The sequence below is a fragment of the Peromyscus maniculatus genome, chromosome 3, assembly GCF_049852395.1.
Source record: "Peromyscus maniculatus bairdii isolate BWxNUB_F1_BW_parent chromosome 3, HU_Pman_BW_mat_3.1, whole genome shotgun sequence".
NCBI lineage: Eukaryota > Metazoa > Chordata > Mammalia > Rodentia > Cricetidae > Peromyscus > Peromyscus maniculatus.
This window is the reverse complement of record NC_134854.1, coordinates 159189831-159215832: the sequence shown is the minus strand read 5'-3', so window position 1 is coordinate 159215832 and position 26002 is coordinate 159189831. Positions and strand designations below refer to the sequence as shown.

Sequence of the window (26002 nt, the reverse complement as noted above, 5' to 3'; positions counted from 1 at the left end):
AGAAAACAATAAAGTCCTGGAAGAAAACATTAAAATCCTGGAAGAAAACAATAAAGCACTGAAAGAAAATCATGAAAAAGCAATGAAACAAACAAAGGAAACAGTCCAAGAACTGAAAAGGGAAATTGAAAAAATAAAAAAGACACAAACAGAGGGAATGCTGGAAATAGAAAACCTGAGTAAAAGATCAGGAACTTCGGATGCAAGTATAACCAACAGAATGCAAGAGATGGAAGAGAGGATTTCTGGCATTGAAGATACAGTAGAAGAAATAGTTCCATCAGTCAAAGGAAACACTAAAGTCAACAAAGTCATGAACCAAAATGTCCAAGAAATCTGGGACACCATAAAAAGACCAAACCTACGAATTATAGGGATAGAAGAAGGTGAAGAATACCAACTCAAAGGCACAGAAAATATATTCAACAAAATTATAGAAGAAAACTTTCCCAACTTAAAGAAGGAAATGCCTATGAAGATACAAGAAGCCTATAGAACACCAAACAGACTAGACCCCCAAAAAAAGTCCCCTCGACACATAATAATTAAACAGCTAAATGTACAGAATAAAGAAAGAATATTAAGAGCAGCCAAGGAAAAAGGCCAAGTGACCTATAAAGGTAAACCCATCAGAATAACACCCGATTTCTCAATGGAGACTTTGAAAGCCAGAAGGACCTGGACAGATGTAATGCAGACACTAAGAGACCATGGATGTCAGCCCAGACTAATATACCCAGCAAAACTTTCAATCATCATAGACGGAAGGAACAAGACATTCGAAGACAAAGCCAGATTTAAACAATACCTATCCACAAACCCAGCCCTACAGAAAGCACTAGAAGGAAAATTCCAACCGAGGGAAGTCAGATACACACTTGAAAACACAGGCAATAGATAAAGCCACAACAGTAAACCCCAAAGAAGAGAAGTACACACACACTACCACCAAAAATAACAGGGATGAAGAATCACTGGTCATTAATATCCCTTAATATCAACGGACTTAATTCACCTATAAAAAGACATAGACTTACAGAATGGATACGAAAGCAGGACCCATCTTTCTGCTGCATACAAGAAACACATCTCAAATTCAAAGATAGACACTACCTAAGAATAAAAGGCTGGGAAAAGACTTTTCAATCAAATGGTCTTAAGAAACAAGCAGGGGTAGCCATCCTGATATCCAACAAAATAGACTTCAAACTAAAATCAATCAAAAGAGATCAAGAAGGACATTACATCCTCGTCACAGGAAAGATTGACCAAGATGAAGTTTCAATTCTGAACATATATGCCCCAAACACAAGGGCACCCACATATGTAAAAGAAACAATACTAAAGCTTAAACCACATATAAAACCCCACACATTAATAGTGGGAGATCTCAACACCCCACTTTCACCACTGGACAGATCTCCCAAATCGAAACTTAACAGAGAAATAAAGGACTTAACCGATGTCATGACACAATTGGACCTAATAGATATCTACAGAACATTTCATCCTAACAAGAAAGAATATACTTTCTTCTCAGCACCCCATGGAACTTTCTCTAAAATCGACCACATACTTGGCCACAAAGCAAATCTCAACAGATACAAAACAATCCGAATAACCTCCTGTGTTCTATCAGATCACCATGGTTTAAAGCTAGATTTCAACAACAACAAAAACTACAGAAAACCTACAACCTCATGGAAACTGAATAATGCTCAACTGAATCACCAATGGGTTAAGGAAGAAATAAAGAAAGAAATTAAAGACTTCCTAGAGATCAATGAAAATGAAGACACCACATACCCAAACTTATGGGACACTATGAAAGCAGTGTTAAGAGGGAAATTCATAGCACTAAATGCCCACATAAAGAAGTTGAAGAAATCGCACACTAGTGAATTAACAGCACATCTGAAAGCTCTAGAACAAGAAGAAGCAAAGTCTCCCAGGAAGAATAGACGCCAGGAAATTATCAAAGTGAGAGGTGAAATTAATAAATTAGAAACTAAGAGAATAATACAAAAAATTAATGAAACAAAGAGTTGGTTCTTTGAGAAAATCAACAAGATAGACAAGCCCTTATCCAAACTAACCAAAAGACAGAGAGAGAGAATCCAAATCAACAAAATCAGAAATGAAAAGGGGGACATAACAACAGACATTGAGGAAATCCAGAGAATTATAAGGTCATATTTCAAAAACCTCTACTCCACAAAACTGGAAAACCTAAAAGAAATGGACATTTTTCTGGATAGATACCACATACCTAAGTTTAATCAAGACCAGATAAACTATTTAAATAGTCCAATAACCCCTAAGGAAATAGAAACAGTCATTAAAGGTCTCCCAACCAAAAAAAGCCCAGGACCAGATGGTTTCAGCGCAGAATTCTACCAGATCTTCAAAGAGGAGTTAATACCAATACTCTCTAAATTGTTCCACATAATAGAAACAGAAGGAACATTACCAAACTCCTTCTATGAGGCTACAATTACCCTGATTCCTAAACCAAACAAGGATGCAACAAAGAAAGAGAACTACAGACCGATCTCCCTCATGAACATTGATGCAAAAATACTCAATAAAATACTGGCAAACAGACTCCAAGAACACATCAGAACAATTATCCACCATGATCAAGTAGGCTTCATCCCAGGGATGCAAGGGTGGTTCAACATACGAAAGTCCATCAATGTAATACACCATATAAACAAACTCAAAGAAAAAAACCACATGATCATCTCACTAGATGCAGAAAAGGCATTTGACAAAATCCAACACCCCTTCATGATAAAAGTCTTGGAGCGATCAGGAATACAGGGAACATACCTAAACATAATAAAGGCAATATATAGCAAACCAACAGCCAACATCAAATTAAATGGAGAGAAACTCAAAGCAATTCCACTAAAATCAGGAACGAGACAAGGCTGTCCACTCTCCCCATACTTATTCAATATAGTACTTGAAGTTCTAGCCAGAGCAATAAGACAACATAAGGAGATTAAGGGGATTCAAATTGGAAAGGAAGAAGTCAAGCTTTCCCTATTTGCAGAGGACATGATAGTATACTTGAGTGACCCCAAAGATTCCACCCAGGAATTGATAAAGCTTATAAACACCTTCAGCAACATAGCAGGATACAAGATCAACTCAAAAAAATCAGTAGCCCTCCTATATACAATGGACAAAGAAGCTGAGAAGGCAATTAGAGATACATCACCCTTTACAATAGCCAAAAATGACATAAAATACCTTGGGGTAACACTAACCAAGCAAGTGAAGGACCTATATGACAAGAACTTTAAGTCCCTGAAAAAAGAAATTGAAGAAGATCTCAGAAAATGGAAAGATCTCCCATGCTCGTGGATAGGCAGGGTTAACATAGTAAAAATGGCAATCTTACCAAAAGCAATTTACAGATTCAATGCAATCCCCATCAAAATACCAACACAATTCTTCACAGATCTGGAAAGAACAATACTCAACTTCATATGGAAAAACAAAAAACCCAGGATAGCTAAAAGAAACCTGTACAATAAAACAACTTCTGGAGGCATCACAATCCCTGACTTCAAGCTCTACTATAGAGCTACAGTAATAAAAACAGCCTGGTATTGGCATAAAAACCGACATGTGGACCAATGGAATCGAATTGAAGACCCTGACATTAACCCACACACCTATGGACATATAATTTTTGACAAAGAAGCCAAAAGTGTACAATGGAAAAAAGAAAGCATCTTCAACAAATGGTGCTGGCATAACTGGATATCAGCGTGTAGAAGGCTGCAAATAGATCCATATCTGTCACCGTGCACAAAACTTAAGTCCAAGTGGATCAAAGACCTCAACATAAATCCAGCTACTCTGAACCTGCTAGAAGAGAAAGTAGGAAATAGTCTTGAACGCCTTGGCATAGGAGATCACTTCCTAAATATAACACCAGTAGCGCAGACACTGAGACAAACAATCAATCAATGGGACCTCTTGAAACTGAGAAGCTTTTGTAGAGCAAAGGATACGGTCAACAAGGCAAAGCGACAGCCTACAGAATGGGAAAAGATCTTCACCAACCCCACATCTGACAGAGGACTGATATCCAGAATATATAAGGAACTCAAGAAATTAGACATCAAAAGGACCAACAGTCCAATTGAGAAATGGGCTTTAGAACTAAACAGAGAATTCTCAACAGAGGAATCCCAAATGGCTGAAAGACATTTAAGGAATTGCTCAACTTCCCTAATCATCAGGGAAATGCAAATCAAGACAACACTGAGATACCACCTTACGCCTGTCAGAGTGGCTAAGATCAAACACACTGAAGACACTTTATGCTGGAGAGGATGTGGAACTAGGGGTACTCTACTCCACTGCTGGTGGGAATGCAAGCTTGTACAACCACTTTGGAAATCAATATGGCGCTTTCTTAGAAAATTGGGAATCAATCTCCCCCAAGATCCAGCTATACCACTCCTGGGCATATACCCAAGAAATGCTCAATCATACCACAAGAGCACTTGCTCAGCTATGTTCATATCAGCATTGTTTGTAATAGCCAAAACCTGGAAACAACCTAGATGCCCTTCAACTGAAGAATGGATAAATAAATTGTGGCACATATACACAATGGAATACTACTCAGCAGAGAAAAACAATGACATCACACGGTTTGCAGGCAAATGGATGGATCTAGAAAAAATCATCCTGAGTGAGGTAACCCAGACTCAGAAAGACAAATATGGTATGTACTCACTCATAGGAAGATGCTAGATGTGGAACAAGGATGACTAGACTGCTACTCACATCACCAGTGAGGCTACCTGGAAAACGGGACCCCAAAAAAAGACACGGAGAAATGGACGAGATCTACATGAATAGCCTGGTCATGAGTGGGAACAATGAAGGGCGACAGTCGAGGGAAAGAGTGGGAGATCCTAGCTGGATCAAGAAAAGAGAGGGAGAACAAGGAATAGGAGACCATGGTAAATGAAGACCACATGAGAAGGTGAGAAAGGGAGGAAGCAGAGAGCTAGGGAGGCCCACGGAGATCCACAAAGATACCCCCTCAAAAGACTGCTGGCAATGGTCGCGAGACGGCAGGAACTGACCTACTCTGGTGATGGGATGGCCAGACACCCAGATAGTGGTGCCATAAACCCCATCCAGGGACTCAGGAATCTGAAGGCAGACATCCACGTCTGGGCCCCTGGTGGAGCACTGGGAGTCTAATTAGTGAGAAAGAAGAGGGTTTATATGAGCGAGAATTGTTGAAGCCAAGGTTGGATAAAGCACAGGGACAAATAACCAAATGAATGGAAGCACAGGATCTATGAACCAAAGGCTGAGGGGCCCCCAACCGGATCAGGCCCCCTGAACGGGTGAGACAGTCATTTGGCCTGATCTGTTTGGGAGGCAGCTGTGCATTGGTGCCAGGTCCTGGGCTCATTGCATGAGTTGGCTGTTTGAATCCTGGGACTTATGCAGGGACACTTGGCTCGGTCTGGGAGGGGGGAATGGACCTGCCTGGAATGAGTCTACCAGGTCAACCCCCGTCCTCGGGGGAGACCTTGATCTGGAGGAGGTGGGAATGGGGGGTGGGCTGGGGGGAGGGGTGGGCGAGAGGGGGAGAACAGGGGATACTGTGGATATTATGTTGAACTGAATGGTGTTGTAAAATAATAATAATAATAATAATAATAATAATAAAAATAAAAAAAATAAATTTAAAAAAAAAAAAAACTAAAAAAAAAAAAAAAAAAAAAAGATAGTACATTTTTTAGCGTGTGTAGCCTGGCTGTATTTTGCTAGTTTAAGTTTATAATTTGTTTTTTTGGTCCTGAATTTGATAAGAAGGCCTTACTAGAAGAAGAAAAAGTTTAGAAAGAGCTTCAAACCATAAAGCATTGCTATTTTGATTTAATGACAGCTTCCAGACAAGAAGGCCTCACTGGGAATGTTCTTAAATGAAATCTACCTATAGGTGGTCTCTATCATCACACAAAATCCAGATCTTCCATGAAGACTGGGAAAAGAAATCTTCAGGTTGACTGATGTGAGATTTAAAAATAAAATCATCTTTTCTGTCTTCAAGGAAAATTTTATAAATGGCAGTGATTTTTTTTTTTTTTTGTCAGATGTCACATTCCAAACACAGCAAGTTTGAAAAACTACATGTCAAAGGGGACGGTGCTAAAGGTGCAGCTTGGAGAACATTTTAAAGGAAAAGAAATATCTGAGGCAGCATCTACTGGGAGCCACTCTGAATCCAAAGTGGCAAAGGGGGCTGTCAGAACCTAAAAGAACAGGGTTAGAGAGATGAAGAAGAAGCACTGAGAAGAAAATTCAACTTCAAAGCAACGGTAGGGATGCACACTTGCGGAGAGGAGACCAATGGATGCAGCAGAGAACTTCATATTCCACATGCCCTCTGGCACCAACAAGGATGGGTGATGAAAAAATTCAAAATAAGACAAATGAATTAATTAGAGTATGATGTGATCTAAGGAAATGTTCAAGACCTGGGAAGGTTAAAATTTAGCATGAATGGATAAGGGCAAATCACTAAAAATGCCCCCATTTGTTTTGGAATATCAGTGTAAGATGTGTTACATTCATTCATGCTGTGTAATATTTGTTTAACGATGCAAAGATGTACTGCATTCTTTTATGTTGCATTTGTTTAATTCCACAAAGCTGTGATACTTTACTTGCCTAAAACATCTAATTGGTCTAATAAAGAGCTGAACAGCCAATAGCTGCGCAGGAGAGAGAGAAATAGGTAGGGCTGGCAGGCAGAGAGATCAAATAAGAGGAGAAAGCTAGGCTCGGGAGAGGGTCAAAAAGTGAAAAAGGAGAAAGAAGGACACCAGAGGCTAGCCACCCAGCCACACCCGCCACTGAGCCACAAAGCCAGCCACATAGCCACATAGTCAACCACAGAGTAAGAAAGGAAGATATATAGAACAAAGAAGGGTAAAAATCCCAGAGGCAAAGTGTAGTTAAAGAGAAATGGGATAATTTAAGTTAAAAAATCTGGCTAGAAACAAGCTAAGCAAATGCTGGGCATTCATAAGTAAGAATAAGTCTCTGTGTATTCACTTGGGAGCTAGATTACAGGCCCCATGAGTGAAAACCAAACCAAACAAACAAACAAAAAACTATAGGTGAGGCCTGTATTTTCATGTAGGGTCTGAGAAAGCTGAAGCAAAAAAGAGAGAAAAAGAAGGACCCTGCTCCTTTAAGAAACTGTGCCATTCAGCAGAGTACTTAAACAGCTAAAAGAAAGAAAGAAAGAAAGAAAGAAAGAAAGAGAGAGAGAGAGAGAGAGAGGGAGGGAGGGAGGGAGGGAGGGAGGGAGGGAGGGAGAGAGAGAGAGAGAGAGAGAGAGAGAGAGAGAGAGAGAGAAAGAAAGAAAGAAAGAAAGAAAGAAAGAAAGAAAGAAAGAAAGAAAGAAAGAAAGAAAGAAAGAAAGAAAGAAAGGAAAAGACTGTCTAAATGCAGTTCCTGGTCATTTACCTCTGACCAGGCCTATGAGCTTTAGGCATGGCTTTTGCAGACCCATAGAAAGCAGAGCCAGCTGCCAAAGTCACAGCAGAGGTACTAACTGAACCACTTAGCAATTTAAAGGCTCATGTGGTCAGGAAAGGATAGAGATATGCAGTAAAGACAGACTCAGATGGAAGGATCCTCTAAACAGTTTCCAATGTGTTTAAAAATGTGCATAGGCTTAAGAAAGAAAAGAGAAAAAATATAGACAGCTATAGAAAAAATAATAGTCTTTGAAGAAAGAAGCAAAGGAAGAAGAAGAAGAAGAAGAAGAAGAAGAAGAAGAAGAAGAAGAAGAAGAAGAAGAAGAAGAAGAAGAAGAAGAAGAAGAAAGAAGAAGTCACATTAAGATGGAAAACACACATCACATTAAGATGGAAAACACACAAGGAGTCTGGATCCCGTATATTATGCTGGCTTTGAAATTTTTTTTGCTGATAAAGTAAATGACAGCTGCTGAGGCACAGGATTGAAAGAGGGACTGCTGAAATAAACCAGTCTATATACTTTAAGAGTGCCTTGATTTTAAAATGGAAGTCAAAAAATGTATTTGTCAAATGGAAGTCAAAAACAATTTAGGGAAGATGTTATGCTTTTGTTTCCATAGGAAATGAGAGGCTGTGGATTCCTTTAGGGTTAATACAGATCAGGTTTGACCACAGGAGACCTGACTCTTGACAGGTGATCTATATCAACAATGGTTACAACTGATCTTCACACAACTTGGCCGTTATATCAATTTTCTCAGGAACCCCTAAAGATGCCTTCACCCACAGACAATAAGAAGCAGTATAGAGAACACTATGCCCACATACCCAAGAGGTAGGGTCAAGGTAGTTTTTGGTTATTTGGTAGGTTATGGATGTTTTTATCATTTAAGGGAATATAGGAATACAGGATAAAAAGACAACTATAATCTCAAATATTTTGCACTGACATGGATTTTGGTGTATTGAAACAAATTTAAAGTTATTTTTGTTATACTGTATAAATGTTTCTACTCTTGTATGAGGTATTGTGCTTATGAGCTGAAGAGACCCACAAAGATTCTTGGTGAGATCTAAGCTTGCTTTACCCAGCAGGGCTGCATTAAAGGATTGCTTGACCACATGTGTGATTACCAGGTGATTGGAAAGGGTATAAACTTGGCTGTGCTGTGGGGAGTTCTTTGGTTCTACCCCTTGGCATCCCTATAAAAAGCCCTTTAGAAAAGACATGGGGGGGCTATGGATAATGATCAAGCCCTCCCGAGGCCGTCCTGTGTTTCTATCAGTGTCTCTCCCCTCTATTTTGCTATCTAACATCTCTTTTCCCTCACTCCTCAAGAGTGGGGTAAAATGTGAGAGCTGAGCTGGGCTCCCAGCTGGGCTCCCAAAAATGGTGCCAGGAACAGGGACAGAGGCTTGATAAAAGGAGTGTTAGAGAGCATGCCCGATAATGAATTAAAAATAAAGGCAATGGTATTTTATTTTAAGGAATGAAAGTAAGTTGGCTAAATGCCAGAGTTAAAAGTAAGACTGTAGTGAGTATCTCTCTCTATCTGGGTTTCTTCTTTTTTTTTTCTCTCTCTCTCTCTTAATTTGTATTTATTAAGGAAAAATGTAAGATAGAATATAGGAATATAGTGTACAAAGAAATTTAGAATAAGACTAGAATTAGGAATATTGGGTAAAAAAATAAAACTTAGGATAAGGTAGAATAAGATAAACAACAAGAAAGAGAAGCTATGTCTTTGATTTTCCAGCTATGGGACTATAAAAACAAACTGGGAAGAATCAGAGTCATGAAAAAAATACTATAAAAGAAAATGGGCAGAAAAAATATATCTGTGGAAGCTTTTGGTCTGTGGACAGCTTATATTTAAGCCCTGAGTGGCAAGGAAAGAATTTTCCCAGAGGTGAGTGTGAATGAAATAAAACTCTTCCCTTTGCTGGCATTGCCACTGTATGAAAACATCATACCATCATAATTAGTTTTCTCTTGGCCATGAAACCAAAGTTTAGGAATCAGGGACTCTGCATCTTGAGTGAGGGGACAAGTGGGAACAAGCAGAAGATCTATCCATGGGACAATTCTTTCTGAAAAAGTTTTTATTTCAAGTACTTTCATTTTTTTTTTCCGCTGACCCAGTAAGGTAGGAAACAAGCGCCGATCTGTAAGTGTGTGTGGACAGGCACAGCCCACTACAGGAAAAATGTCATGTGAGGGAAATACAACTGTCAATGCCAGCTCAGGGAGAACAGAAATCTCCTGTGGCAAGAAAAGTAAAATCTTGATTTCATTATGAACACTGATTGTATAAACAAGAACTGGGAATGCCATGGCTGCCATTGGTCACATCTAGGCTGGAAAGGAAGCTTGAGAAATCTAGTTTGTAGCAGCATGACACTATAGAGAAAGGCAGCTTGGGAAATGTAGTTAGTAAAAGTGAGGTGGCATAGGAAAGCCTGGAGGAAAAACACAGACAGACAGAGACAAAGGCTTTCATTCCCCATAACAGAGTAACAAGACGCTCAAGGGAAATACTGAGTAAATGCATGCTTAAGGCATTGAAAATGCTACTTTTTCCACAGGCCTTGTTAGCCTTAGCTCCCCCAAACAAGAAATGAGTGATGCCTGTCAGGAGGCAATTAAGATGCTAACGATGCTTCTCAAGTCATTTTGAAACCCTTAAGAAAGCAAGGGAAAGTGGTCTGTATACTAGGAAATTGCTTTAGGTATGGAAAAAAATTTATGGACAAATAAAAATAATAAAAGATGGGTTGTACTTGAAATGCAAGATAGAAGATTGCATCATTGAAATACTCATGGTAATCTTAAAAAGCAGCCTTAAAAAATTAAGAAGAAGGAATTTTAACCTCAGTCACAAAATAAAGCTTAGAATGATATAAACTCCAAACTTTAGAAATGATTTGAATATTTTCTGTCTCACTGAAAAAAATATAATGGTTCCGTTAAGAAATTTTTTTCTAGAGGTTTGCTGAAGTTTGTCATATAAATCTATAGTGTTTGGTTTTGAATGTAAGTTAGATCTGTTAAGAGATCTTTTCTAGATGCATGTGCTATATGTTGTATATTAGTCCTATAGAGTTTCATTTTGAATATAAGTTTGTAAAAAGTAAAAATAAGTATAGTGATATTCATGTTAGTTATAAATATGTATAGTGATGTTAAGAGCTCTTTTCTAGACATGCACTAAAGCTTGTAAAAATTGTTCTATAGAGTTTCATTTTGAACATGAGTTTGTAAAAAGTATAAATATTGAATGTAAAAAGTATAAAAATTGAATGTAAAAAGTGTAAATATTGAATGAAAAAAGTGTAAATGTTGAATGTAAGTTTGTAAAAAGTGTATAGTAATGTTCATACTAGAATTGTTTTTATTATTTTTTAAACTTCAGAAATATTTAAACACTTTTTATGGTAGCTCAATATATGATTTTATGGTTTCAATGGCCCTTGGGAAACTTAAGTGAGGGTGTCATAATTAGGGGAGTTTTTTTGTCTTCCTCCTAAAAGTTTCCACTCTTCCTCTGTTTCTGTTCAGAAAGGGGTGGGCTTCATACAAAAGGGCAGGCCTCCCACAATCCAGTTAGTTACAGAACTTCTATTGCTCTTAAACAGTAAAAGTGTCTTTTATAATTAGCATGAGTTTTTGTTTACTTGAGTGAATACTTTGAAGTGTTTTGAAATGACTGTTTTCTCCTGGGAATCAAAATAGTCTCTTGAAAATTTTACTAAACATTTGTTAGGAGAGAGTTTTGAAAAGGGTTTGGTGCAGCTAAGACTGCTGTAGTCACCTTAGACCCATTCCCAAAAGGATATTCCATTTTTATTATCCTCTATTCCTTTACTGGGAGCTGTGGCAGCTATGAAGATCATGATGGATGTCTGAAAGCTCTTAGTAGGGACCTGGATCATAGTCTGTTTCCCACTGCTGGTAGCCAAAGACAAAGCTTCTTCATAGCTTTCTGCATATATGTATATGAGATTATTCAAGAAGAACAACATAAGAAAGGTATAGTCTATCTGAGGAACCTGGGGAACCCTTTATTATATCAAGAAGAGGGAGTTGTGGAGGCCCACAAAGATTTCCTAGTGAGATCTGAGCTTGCTTTACCCAGCAGGGCTGCATTAGAGGATTGCTTGACCACATGTGTGATTACCAGGTGATTGGAAAGGGTCTAAACTTGGCTGTGCTAGGGGGAGGTCTTTTGCTCTACCCCTTGGCATCCCTATAAAAAGCCCTTTAGAAGAGACAGAAGGGGCCAGTGGATAATGATCCAGGCCCTCCTGAGGCTATCCTGTGTTTTTATTACTCTCCCTTCTATCTTGCTATCTAATATCTCTTATCCCTTACTCCTCAAGAGTACCCTATCATAAAATGTGGGGGGCAGTCACCCAGCTGGGCTTCCACATGCATCTCATTTAAAAATGCAATGCATAATTAAGAAATGAGGTTAGTAGTTAATCTGTAATAATCAAACTTGTAGTCACATTAGGTATGTTTTCAAGGTTAAACAGGTATATTTTAAAGAGATAGATAAATTTTAAACACTTCAAAGACCTACAGAATATGACATTTAAGATGATTACTAAACAAGCTTTTCACAACAATGAGATACATTTGTTACTAGAAGTATCAATTTACTTCATAAAAAGATGGTGGGCATTGAAGAAACTCCATATGGAGTTTGTTCCTAACTTGTCAATGCTAGCCATTTGTGCAAGAAACTACACTTGCCTTGATTGCTGACAGTATTCCATACAGACTGGTCAATTGGGAAACAGGAGAAAAGACTGTTGAAATTTGCCAAGACAAGGCAGGACAGTCCTTCAAGATTCCTGCTTCACAGAGGAGTCTAACAGATGTTCTGGAAGACAGAGGAAAGCAACTGATAAAATTTTCCATTACAAGATGGGTCAGTCCTTCAGATTTCCTGCTTCACTGAAAAGTCTGCCAGATATTCTAGGCCAATAGCCTGAGGATGAATGTCTCAATGTTTCAGAGAATAAATAGGAGGAGTAATCTGTGCTCAAGAGAGGGACAAGGAGAGAGAAAAGGAGGAGAGGAGGAAGTCAGAGGCCAGCCACTTTGCCACACAGCCAGCCACAGAGTAGAAGGAAAGAAAGATATATAGAATAAAGAAAGATTAAAAGCCCAGAGGCAAAATGTAAAGAGAAATGTGTGGTGATATATTATATACCCTAATAAAATCTGCCTGAAGATCAGAGAACAGAACAAGCCACTAGATTAAACATAGAGGTCAGACAGTGGTGGCACACACCTTTAATCCTTGTACTCAGGAGGCAGAGATCTCTCTAGATCTCTGTGATTTCAAAGCCACCCTGGACTGTATGAGATTGATCCGGTGTAGGAGAGAAACAGAGCCAGGCAGTAGTGGAAGCACACACACCTTTACTGGCTTGGCAGAGAAAGGTATATAAGGCATGAGGAGACAGGAACTAAAGGCTCTTTTGGCTGAAGCCTTTTGGGCTGAGGAAGCTCATTCAGCTAGAGGCCTATCAGCTGAGGCTTTCCAGGTTGAGGAGTTCTCAAGGTAAGAGGTGACTTGTTCCTTTGTCTCTCTGCTCTTTCAGCTTTTACCCCAATATTCTGGCTCTGGGTTTTGTATTAAATGACCTTTTTAGAATTCGTGTTATAGAAATGGGATAATTTAAGTTAGAAAAGCTGTCTAGAAACAAGCCAAGCTAAGGACAGGCATTCAAAAGTAAGAATACATCTGTGTGTTTATTTAGGAGCTGGATAGCAAGCCCACAAAGAGTAAAAAATAAATGAAACAAAACAAAAAACAACTGTGCCCTTTCACTGTATATGTATAGAAACATCTCTCCAGCAGTTACTTCCACAAAGGCATTTCCATAAATGTGAGGTAAAGCTATTCAATTTTCTTGTTAATAACACAGATAAGGACATGGTCTCTGAACTATTCCCACTGTGTGCAGTGTCCTGAATGTTGCAAGAATAGAACACTTTCTACTAATAGATTAGTTGTTACTTCCTCAGAAAGGAGAGTGAAATGGAAGGCAAGAGAATTAACTGAAATGTTTCTTCAAATGACACCAAAATTCCAAAGACTGCTGTGGTCTCCTTGCCAACAAATTGAAAGAGTCATGGTGGGATCATTGCTTGACTTATAATGCCCACTGATGTTAGCACTCCAAGCCAACCATTTCCTCAAGACAAAATTCCCAGACATGTTCAACACACTCAGAGGACCTCAACTCATTGTGTTATTCTTAGAGAGTACTATAGTTAATCTTGGAAATATATTTGTCTCCTTTCTGGGATGAAAATGCTGAATCTGACCTTACACCATTCTTTATGGATTTGCAAAGTGAAGCTCTAAATGAAAAGATGAGTCTTTTCAGTTCTTTCTAAAGGTCACCAATGCCGATGATCACAGTAACCTTTAATTTGTGAGTCTCCAGGTACTAGAAACACCCGCGCAATATAAACTGGTATTTTTCTTTATTTTGTTATCTGGTGTTAATAAAGTTCACATTTTCAAACACAAGCCTGTATTAAAGCCAAAGGGACTGTATATGGTTGTATATGTCACTTGCAAATCGTTCACTAGGATTAAAGCCCCTTTATTACAGTTTACTGTTCTTAGTGAAAAATAAAATTTAGTAATTCAAAAGGTATTAAAGTGAGAAGGCATTAGTCAATGTAAATGATAGAAAGACTGATGGTTTTTTTCCCTCAAATATCAGCATTTCTAAGACTGAAGAGATGGCTATGTGGTTCAGAGCTCTTGTTATTTATACAAAGGACCAGGGTTTAATTCCTAGAACCTACTTAGCAGGTTCACATCCCACTGCTCCAGGGAATCTGATGCCCTCTTCACCCTGCTATGAGCACATGCACTCACATGCTCATACTCACTCAATAACACTAACACATACAGACACTCTCAAAAAGCAATCTTTTGAGATTGGCATCATAGAGATATGAATATATTTTTATAATATGTGTACATGTTTATATTTGACAGAAGTATATCATATAGTGTTGTAATTATGTTATTGATCTTTAAATACTTTGGCATGTTATATGTTACAGGTTATACAGATGGTGGTACAAATACCACATAATAAAAATTATAAAGATTTTTGGAGAATATTATTTTAAAGTGTGTTACTTTTGTTTATGTTGCATTTGTTTAACTCTGAACCTATGTTACTGTGACTGTCTGAAATACATGATGGTCCAATAAAATGAGGAATGGCCAATGGCAAGGGAGGACAAAGGAGGATAGGTGGGGCTGGCAGGCAGAGAGAATTAGTAGAGGGATAAATCTGGGAGGAGAGAAAAAAATTAAATAGCTAGGGAAGGAGGGGGACATCAAGGGCCACCCACACAGCCACATAGCAAGCCACTGAATAAGATTAAGATTTACAGATGAGAATGGGAAAAGCCCAGAGGCAAAGATAGACAGGATAATTTAAAGTTAAGAAAAGCTGGCAAGAAACAAGCCAAGCTAAGGCTTGGCATTTATAATTAAGTATCAGCCTCTGTGTGTAATTTATTCAGGAGCTTTGTGGCAGCTCCCCCCCCCCAAAAAAAAGAGTAAAAAACAAACACCAACATTTTGGGACCCAACATGGGGCTCAAATTTCCATGGTGCCTAAGAAAGCTTTAAAAAAAATTTAAAAAAGAGGATATGGCTTCTTTAAGAGTTTCTGCCTGCTGGTGAGCCCTGGAGCAACTAGTACAATAAGTAGGCACAAAAAACTAAATAAAAACACCTGCCACAGTGCAAGCATCAGCATTCTAGAGCTCTAGGAAGGTTGAATGCAGTTCTAGGACATAAACCTCTGACCAGTCCTTGAGCTTTAGGCCTTGCTTTCATGATCTGAGAAGCTGGCAGAGCCAGACAGAAACTGTGCATGGAAGATCCAGTTTAAAGGTTTGCTCACACAGTCAAAAGTAAATAAATAAATAAATAAATAAATAAATAAATAAATAAATGCTAAAGGATGCAAAGTAAAAGAAGTCCAGATGGAAAGAAACCTCTAAACAGGTTCTAGTGTATTTTACAGTATGCATAGGCTTAAGAAAGAAAGAAAAGGGGTATGAACAGTCATAGAAATAAATAATAAAACTGTAAAGGGACTAAAAGCAATATAAAAGAAAAAAAGCCATGTAAGATGGGAAATACACAGGGAGTCTAGATCCTGTATGTTTTTGTGTTGATTTTGAATTTTTGGAATGTTGAAAAGCAAACAACAGCTGCTTAGAGACATGAGATTGTGAGGACTACAAAACTGAACCTACCTAGATACTTTAGGACTATCTTAACTTTTAGAAAGAAATCAAAAAATGTATTTTTCAAATAGAAATGAAAAATGCTTTGGAACTTTTTTCCCACAGGAGACAAGAGGTTGTAGATTTCTTCAGGAATGATTTTTATCAGGTTTGATCAGGGAAAGACCTGCTGAATCTTGACAGGTGATATCTTCCCAGGACTTAGTCATTATCTCAAAATTTTCTCTCTGGGACCCTAAAGATTCTTCATACACAGCCAGCAGGAAGCAGTTCAGAAAGCACACAACGTCCACATTACCAAATATTGGGGTATGGGAGGCTTTTGGTTATTTGGTGGGTTGTGGATATTTGTTATCATATAGGGGAATGTAGTGCATTGATACAAATTCAAAGTTATTTTATTAACACTATATATATATATATATATTTCTATTCTTGTTTAAAATATTGTACCTATGCAGCTCATTTTAAAATGTAAGGAAAAATTCTAGTTTTTGTAGGCTATTATTATAAACTACATAGGATAGCCAGGAAACATAAGTTAGTGATTAGTCATTTATAATAATCAAAATTGTAGATATGTTAGATATGCTTTCCAGATCATACAGAGATATATTTTAGATAGATAGATAGATAGATAGATAGATAGATAGATAGATAGATGGTCTTCAGTCCTTTCAAATACCTACAGAATATGCTATTTAAAATGTTTTTTAACCTAAGGTTTTTCATGATAATAAGACACATCTGCTCCTGGTAACACCAATTTACTTCAGAGATGATGGGCATTGAAGAAATTTCTTCTGGAGTTTTCTTTCAATGTGGCAAGGCTAGACATTTGGGCAAGAAGTTGCTCTTGCTTGGACTGCTTGACAGTATGTTGTATAAACTGGACATGCAGGACCCACAGGAAAGTGACCACTATACTTTGCCAAAACAAGATTAGTTGGTTCCTGCTTCACAAAAGAAACTGCCAGACATTCTGCAGGACACCGAGGAAAGTGACCGACAAACTTTGCCAATACAGGTGGGACAGTCTTTCAAATTTCCTGCTTCATTGAAAAGTCTGCCACATACTATGGACCTGTAGGCTGAAGATGGATACTCCAATGTTGCAGAGGAACTATAGGTGACTATCCAGGCAGTCAGATGTCTCCATCATGTCAAGAGTTTTCAGAGGTTGTTTGCAATGCACTTTTTATTTACTCCTATAATATTATACCCTTTTTAGGCCTTTGATGGAGCTGAAGACTAGATAGCTGTAGTTGCAGTTTTCCTTAGATATAATAAAAAGTAAATTAGGTATAAAATTTTGGATTTACTAAGATAGAATGGATTATGGAGTATTTTCCTTAAATTTACCAGACACAAATGAATTGGAATTCAGTACATTATGAATGTAATCTTTATTTGATAATTGTTCTTATTGTATACAGTCTTACTATGTTAAAGCTAAAAGCTTTCATTTTTGTTTAGAAAAAATGGGAAAATATTCGGGATTATTATTTTAAGGTATGTTACTGTTGTTTATGTTGCATTTGTTTAACTCTGTGAAGCTGTGTTACTGTGCCTTTCTACAACACTTAATGGTCTAATGAAGAGCTAAATGGCCAGTGGCAAAGCAGGAGAAAGGATAGGTGGGGCTGGCAGTAAGAGAGAATATATAGAATATGGAGGAATGAGAGAGAGAGAGAAGTAGAGAAAAGAAGGATCCTGAGAAGAGGAGGACATCGGAGGACAGCCACCGAGCTACACAGCAAGCCATGGAGTAAGAGTAAGATTTACAGAAGTCAGAGAATGGGAAAAGCCCAGAGGCAAAAGTTACATGGGATAATTTAAGGAAAGTTGGCAAGAACAAGCCAAGCTAAGGTCAGGCATTTATAAATAAAAATAAGCCTCCATGTATGATTTATTTGAGATCTGAGGAGTGGACCCCTCACAAGAGCAAAAACAAACAACAAAACATGAACATAAGAAAAATGATTTGACATTATAAAATGTTGTGAATGAAATCCAAAACCTCCATTGCATAAAAATTAAAGCAAGCTTACCAGCAAATTAGCAGAATTAACAATGGCTAATAAAATTGAAAAGTAGAGGAAAAATTAAAAATTATCTTAAGTTCTGTGCTCACTTTGGCAGTACATATACTAAAATTGGAACACAACCAAGAAAATTAGCATAATCCTTGTACATGAATGACACACAAATTCGTGTAGCATTTCATATTTTTAATTCTTAGGGCAACAACAGATGTCTAAGAGGAGTCCCAGTAAGGACCTAGCATCAATGGTGTGGCAGAGAACAGAGGTCCCAAGCCAGACCAATGACTCTGCAATGAACACTTTCACATTAAGAGCCAGACATCTACAACTGCAGGTGCCTATGTCAGAGGCTTGTAACATGAATTTCTAATAGGTCTTTTAATAAAAAAAAACCCAGAGCCTGATATTAGCATGAATGGTAAAAGATCAGAGAGACAAAGGAACAAGCCACCTCTTACATCTAGGAGTCCTAAGTCTGCAAAGCTTTCCTCAGCCGAAAGACTTTAGTTCCTGTCTCCTCATGCCTTATATACCTTTCTCCAGCCGCCCATATCATTTCCTGTATCAACTTCCCTAGTGCTGGGATTAAAAACATGTGATTCCCAAGTGCTGGGATTAAAGTTGTGTGCCACCACTGCCTGGCTCGGTTTCTCTCCTAGACTGAGTCAATCTCATGTAGTCCAGGGTGGCTTTGAACTCGCAGAGATCTAGATTGATCTCTGCCTCCCGAGTGCTGGGATTAAAGGAGTCACTGCCTGGCATCTGTGTTTAATCTAGTGGCTGGCTCTGTCTTCTAATTCTCAGGCAAGCTTTACTAGGGTACACAATATATCACCACATGGGCTTGTTGCCCTTTGCTTTTCATGCCATCAGCGTCCAGCAGGTGGCACTGCATACCCTACACTACAATTGTTACAACCCTGGGCTCTGAACAGTTGGTAACCCTCAATAAATCTTCCAGTGACAGGAGCTTGAAGGCTTTGATTTATGCTCTTCATAACATCTTGTCTTTCATAGGCAGATCTTTATAATTTATACTCCTGACGGCTCTCTAGAGTGCTTCCAATGCCTTATTGCTCTTTGGGTGGGTCTGGAATTGAAAGCTTTAAGATTACTTATTCTCCTTGAACAACCTACTCAGCCCTTTCTTCTCATGATGAAAACAAGAAATAAGGGTATGGAGAGATTGCTCAGTGGTTAAAAGCACTGGCTGCTCTTGCAGAGGACTCATGTTCAATTTCCAGCACCAACTGGCAGTTCATGACTCCAGTTTCAGGGGATATGATGCCATCTACTGGTACCTGTGGGCACTGCACAGATTATGGACCAAAATGTACATGCACATAAAACTTTATAAGTAAATAAATAAATCTCAAATGTTTGAAAGACCAGAACTAGATAGAAAAAGACTATTGAGGAAATCTCTTATTGCATTATTTATGGCAAGGATGTAGAAGAAGGCCTTTGATCAATCCAAAAGACTAAGAAACATACTTGCATATGTAACTAGAAAAGGGATATGTGCTTATATTAAAATCCTGTGTGTGCACAGCATCTAGTTCCCTAAATCACAGCCCTCACATTACACTGACCACAGATACTTTTGTTGAGTCACTGGAGAGTTTCACCCTTTCCAGTCCTGAATAGAAATAACTATTGATAGTAATTAGAGCTGACTGGTGTCAACTGGTGTTCAGAGTCTTATCTTGTCTGAAGGAAGTATTCAAAAGACAGGGAATATTGTCTGGAATGGTCTTAACAGAAGTGAGGTCTCCTGGGTAATGTCTTACTGGAAAGGCAGCCTTGGTTGCATTGGTTGTTGTAGCTGGAATTCTGTTTCTATAAAGTGATCGGGCAGTATTGAAATTTGAAATTTCATAGACCTTTATGATTTTCCCATAGATAATTATGGAAAGAGATTAAAACTGTATGTTATACTGACTCCAAATATTTAAGATTACAGATAAGAAAGCTTGAGACGTTGAATAGCCTACCATTTGGGGATTTTTATGATTTGAATAATATAAAGACAAAATTAACTTACCCAGAAGTTTTCCAAGGAAGAGATCTACTTTGCTGAAAGCTTCCTGATCAATGCAGAAAGTAATCTAAGCACTAGAAGGCATATATGATAAATACATGTTCTGGAATTAAAATCCCATGAATTCCAAAATAAATAACAAGAAAGAAGAGACTTTCTTTGGAGAAATAAGAAGCTTAAAAAAGAATCTCAAGGGGCCTTTCCTGGGGTTTATGGTGGAAGGGAAACACTACTGTGGTTGGAATGAGAAATGACCCCATAGGCTCATGCCTTTGAACATCTGGTACCCAGTTAGAGGCACTTTGTGAGGATGTTATGGAACCTTTAAGGTGTGGTGTGTTACTGGAGGAAGTACATCACAGGACATGACTTTGAGAGCTTATAGACTCCCCTAATTACCAGTTCTCTCTTTCTGCTTTTTGGGTGCAGTTGAGATGCAATCTCTCAGCTCTTTTTTTTTTTTTTTTTTGGTTTTTCGAGACAGGGTTTCTCTGCGTAGTTTTGCGCCTTTCCTGGAGCTCACTTGGTAGCCCAGGCTGGCCTCGAACTCACAGAGATCCGCCTGGCTCTGCCTCCCGAGTGCTGGGATTAAAGGCGTGCGCCACCACCGCCCGGCCTCTCAGCTCTTTAGGCTAGCCACATGTGTACTGTCATCCCTTCTTCACCACTGCGGGCTCTTCCTGTGAAAATGTAAGTCAAAACTAATTATTTCTTACATGAGTTGCCTTTGGCCATGATATTTTATCACGGTAACCAAAATTAACTAATACAAATAATAAGAAAAGATCCAGAGTTCTAAGCTGCATACTAAACACTTGCTAACATGAGCTCATTATTTGGGGTATTTCACATCTATATGAAGTCAGTGGAAAAGAGCACAAAACTTATGGTTTTAACCAATGGCTATGTTGTCTCTCAGCTTCCTACAATATAAACTGATTAAAAAATAGAATATGAACTGTAATTATAATACAAAACCAAGCAGGTGCAAGTTTATATATAATATGTTGACAACTATTATTTAACCTAACATTTTGAATTAGTGAACAATTATGTTCTCTAGATGTGGTGGCTCAAACTACAATCATGAGAACTTGGGAGCAAAGTTATGTAGTTCATACATAAGCCAGCCTGTGCTATTTAGTGAGATCCCATCTTGAACACAGATATACAACACACACACACACACACACACACACACACACACACACACACATACACACATGTACACACTCATACACACGAGAGAGAGAGAGAGAGAGAGAGAGAGAGAGAGAGAGAGAGAGAGAGAGAGAGAGAGAGAAAGAGAGAGAGAGGAGGGGCCAAGGGTGTAATGCCAAACAAAACAAGAGAAAATGCTGGCAAGAGACAAACCAATCAATGGAATCAGACTGAGAGAAAAATGAAGTATATAAACCCCAGACTTTGACTCAGGTTAAATAAATTAATCTACACAATTAAGTAAGAGAAGTGGAGACTATGCACAAAGATGAATGGTTCGCCTAAATAAGAGACTAAAACACAAAATCAAATGTAAATTCTAAATATCTCAAATATATAAAAATAAGATGAGATTAAAAGATTTTTAAAACAGGGTAATTCATAATGCACATATCCAAGAACACAAAGATGAATCTGAAGATAAGTGTGCATTATCATATTAAAAGATAGCAATAGAGAACTGCTACCATATACAAAGATCTTATCATGTATTATAAATAGAAACGTGTGGGAAACTATTGTTTTAACAGTTCAAGAAAGGAAATTACAGAAGGAAAACATACCAAAACATACCTTAATCAAAATCCCAGAAATCATGACAAATGAAAAAAAAAAAAAAAGAGCTCAAAGATTTCCCAGTTAAAAAGAAGTAATACTTACAGGAGGGAGATGTTAGAATAACAACAGATCTTTGCTTTGAGACAGGCCTTTGTGTATAGCCCTGGCTGCCCTTGGTGTTCCTCTTTAACTCAGGCAGGCCTTGAGTTCACAATTCTCTTGCATCAACGACCTGAGTATTGAGACTACAGGTGTGTTCCAGAGTGCCTGACTGCTAGGGGCCTGCCCCAGCAGTGGACAAATCCCAGAGAGGTGGTAAGGAGTTGTCAGGGGAAAGATCAGCCAGGCAGGTTGGTCAGAAGAATCAGCCTGACTGACTTCCAGCCAGAGTGTTTATTTATACAGAATTCAGTAAGCAGGGATATATTCATGTTGTTCCAAAACATAGATCATATCATTTTTGTTTCTGGACATGTGTTTCACTTCCTCTTGCTCATCTTCTAATCATCATAGATAAACTATGACAGAGCTGAGTTATCTTTTACAATCATTTCCCCTCAACTTTAGTCATCATTAATAAACAGTTATCTATTATAACCACTTTTACTCATTAATCCCATAACCCAATTTTTAAGAAGCTAGAGGTATATGACAGCATGCTCTCAGGCTAGTAGCTTTTGTGGCTTCAAGGACCCTAGAACCAAAACAAAACCTCCAAGCCAGGCCATGCAGATTACCATGTCCCAAGCAGTGCATTACTAACTCTGAATGGTCAGAGTGTCCAAGAGAAACCTCAGGTCAAAGCTGCTGTAGTTATTATTCAAATTCTGACATAATACAATGTTTACATTTTATATTTTTATAGAATATGTTTATATGTCTAATCCTGGCATTCTGGTCATATGACACCATAGTGGCTCTACAAAAACTAACTTTTCTAAGAAAGAGAAGTCATGACATCTCATTCTTATCTTTATTGTTCATCAATATAAGTCTCTGTGTAGGGCAGAGGTAACTTCAGCTAATCTAACTTTGTTGCTGTATATGACATGGAGTTCCCTGAGTGCGCAGTGGGAAGAGGCTTGCAATCTGATCTGTGGCCAACTCCTCTAGCCCACCAAATCTTGTTGACCTTTTTATGTTTACTTTGTTTTGATTATCTTGTTCCTGAGTAAGTAAAGGAACAGATGTTTAAAGAATGTCTTATAGATTCATAAAAAGACCTCTGGCTTCTCATGTGTGTCACAACCTCCAAGACATAAAGAAGACCTTCAAGTAGAAAAGGATGTCTCCCTAAAAGCAGGAGGAGTAGTATGTTCAGATCTTTCCTAGGGGAGCTTACAAGCAGTACTCCTGGGAGAAGGCATAAACGATTCACAAGAAAATTTCCATCAATCCAATATCACCAAATTATACACATATTAAAAGTCCCCCAAGTATGCAGCAGGTGGAGATGAAAACCAAAGTTGACATGGCGGCCATCATGCAGCTCAGCTCTGTTGTTTCTTTGTCAAGCAGCTGTGCTGGCCTTGTGACGTCTACCGTTCCCATCAGATATGGCTATGCCACTTACCCTCTCCTTTCCTCTCCCATTCTCCTGCCAACTTCTATCCTCGTTTTTATCCTTTCCCTTTATTTTTTCAGATATATTGATAAAATTCACATAAGTGAGAAAGCTATAGTATCATTATTGAAGAAACTGAAAAAGAAAAAAAAAACCCTTTGAACCTAGAATTCTCTATCCAGTAGAGATACAATTAAAATGGTAAATAAAAAAATAGAAAGATTGTATTTAAAATTAGTTGATTACCGTTCTGATGTGTGTTTTTTAAAAACCAAAGCAATCACTTAAAAATAAATATGGCACAAGAAATAAATCAATACTGAAAACTCCAAAGATCCGTATAGAAGATTTGCTCTAACAAAATACATGTTCATGAAACAAATCAACATGAAAAAAATTAAAGAACAAAACAAGATGTTCAAACACACTAACAATAAATTGTCTTAAAATATAAAAAGTCTTAAAATATAAATGACAAATTATTTAAACTGGAAAAATAGATTAGATCATCTTGATGACTTATCAAACAAATAGGACTACAAACTCGAAGAGTATAAAAAGTCAATCAATGTTCTCAACTCACTTTATACAATTAATGCTTGGAAAATACTTCATAGTGTACCACTATTAGCAAAATATGCATTCTTTATGAGGCTCTAAGCAACATTCACCCAAATAAGCTATATCCTGGGCTTTACATCCAATTTTATTCCAAAAAGCTAAAGGCACTATGTAGGATGCTTGGGGAGAGATATTATCAACGGTCTTATAAGCTGTAGACAAGTGAGAAGTGCTTATAATGCAAGAGTGGCAGGTCTGCGATGGGGTAACCTACAGAGGTGAAATGAGACGGAGGCATACTCAATACATTTGGAACTGTGAGAGAAGGACATGGCCCCTGTGGAAAAACATGGCTGTTATTTTGCTAAACAAGCATGATAAACCACCAATTGCCTTCTAAATATTTATGGTTATTCCTATGCATTACTGTGTAATCGGCGTAGGTCAGAGAAAATCTATGTGCAGTGGACAGCAGTAACTGTAGACACTCATAACCATTCAAAGTACTGAAAATAACTGACTTTTGGATATCCATCTACAAATGAAATTTTCTATGGCCCTTTCAAGGCTCAGGAAATATCACAACGGAAGGAGCAAGAATGTAAGAGCCAGAAGACTGTGTGGAATGATGTGTTACAGGAATGACTTGGCTTTGGGTCTCTTGAACTCCAAATAGCTATGATTACTTACACAACATCTGAATAAGACTGAGCCCACCAGCATGCTGTCATGCAGAGGGAGAAGGGCCAATGAGCCCCTTCCACCTGCACTCATTAATAGACCAGTTAGCTAGAACTTAGAAAGGGGTTTTGAGTCTCCACAATCTTCTGAAGATCTATGGACATTTGGTTGTGGACACATAATGATTGCAGAGAGTTGAGAGGAAAATTATTTTCAGTGATATAACCACTTGCAAGGAGTCCATGTTTCTGTAATAACATCTCACCCATGGTTCTATACACAACCCAGATGAAAAGTATGGTCAAGAGATATGCTGTACTACATGGTGATTATAGTTGATGGCAAAGCATTGTCCAATTTATCATTTCTTTAAACTATTAAATTCATTTATTTTATTTTATTTTATTTGTATGAGTGTCTTATCTCTATGTATGTCTGTGCACCAAATGCATGTCTGGTGTCCTTGAAACCAGAAGAGGAAGTTGGATATCCTGAAACTGGAGTTAGAGATGATTATGAGTCACCATGTAGGTTCTAGGAACTAAACCACAGTTCTCTGTAACAGGAGCAAGTGCTCTCACATGCTGAGCTGTCTCTCCAAACCCCACTTGACACATTTCTGATACAATAACTGTTAGCAGTTCTCACCATAAAGTTTGTAAGTGTGTGAAGGAAAGATATCTTAACAGTTTTATTTTGCTATCCACAATCTAAAGATATATTAAAATATCATGTATACACTAAAACATTCACAATTTTATTTGCTAACAATTATCTGGTAAGTAAATACAACTAAAAATCTGGTGAAAAATTATATAGCTTTTTAAAGAGGTTTAAATGTGATATACAATAATCAGGAAGATATATGTACTTATTTTTGTAGTTCAATTTCAAAGTACATTGTTTACAAACAATGATAACATAATAATGTATACTCCATTAAGTAAAAGTAAAAAGAGAGATATTTATAGTCAGAAAATTGAATTGCAGATAAAAGAAATTAAGTGTAAATGTATTATTTATTCTATTTCTCTTTAGTAGTAAGCAAACGAGTATTAAAATTAAATATCAAGCCCATAGACACTCTAATGCATAAGTTCACTAACCATACTGCACAAACACCACAGTAAATGGAGCAAAGAACACACAGCACAGCCAAAGAAACCGAAGAGCAGCAAATGCAACATGATATATGATGATCACATGATTCAGAACAAATCCAATTGAAAAAGCAAAAGATTTATGGGTGTTGTAGGTATTGATTACACAAATTAAGGTGTATCTATTTACTGAAATATAGAGTACATATGGCCATTGAAAGTAATGAGACAGATACATGTATGAAAACACAAAGGTTATAATTAGCTGTCTTTTTCTGTCTTTCTTGGTGGTGCTTGGAGCTCAACCTCCAGCCTTAAGCTTGTTAGATGAGCACTCATCACTAAACTGTAGTCAAACCTTCCCATCAAGACAGTCAGGCTAAAT

At 37.8% G+C, this 26002-nt stretch overlaps 1 non-coding gene across 1 annotated transcript; it reads left to right on the top strand.

The window, feature by feature from the left end:
• Nucleotides 1–17972: 17972 nt before the first annotated feature.
• LOC121828393 (U6 spliceosomal RNA) lies at nucleotides 17973–18079 on the top strand. The gene has a single exon (XR_006070877.1). It is a non-coding gene; the product is annotated as a U6 spliceosomal RNA (small nuclear RNA).
• The last annotated feature ends 7923 nt before the right edge of the window (nucleotides 18080–26002 follow it).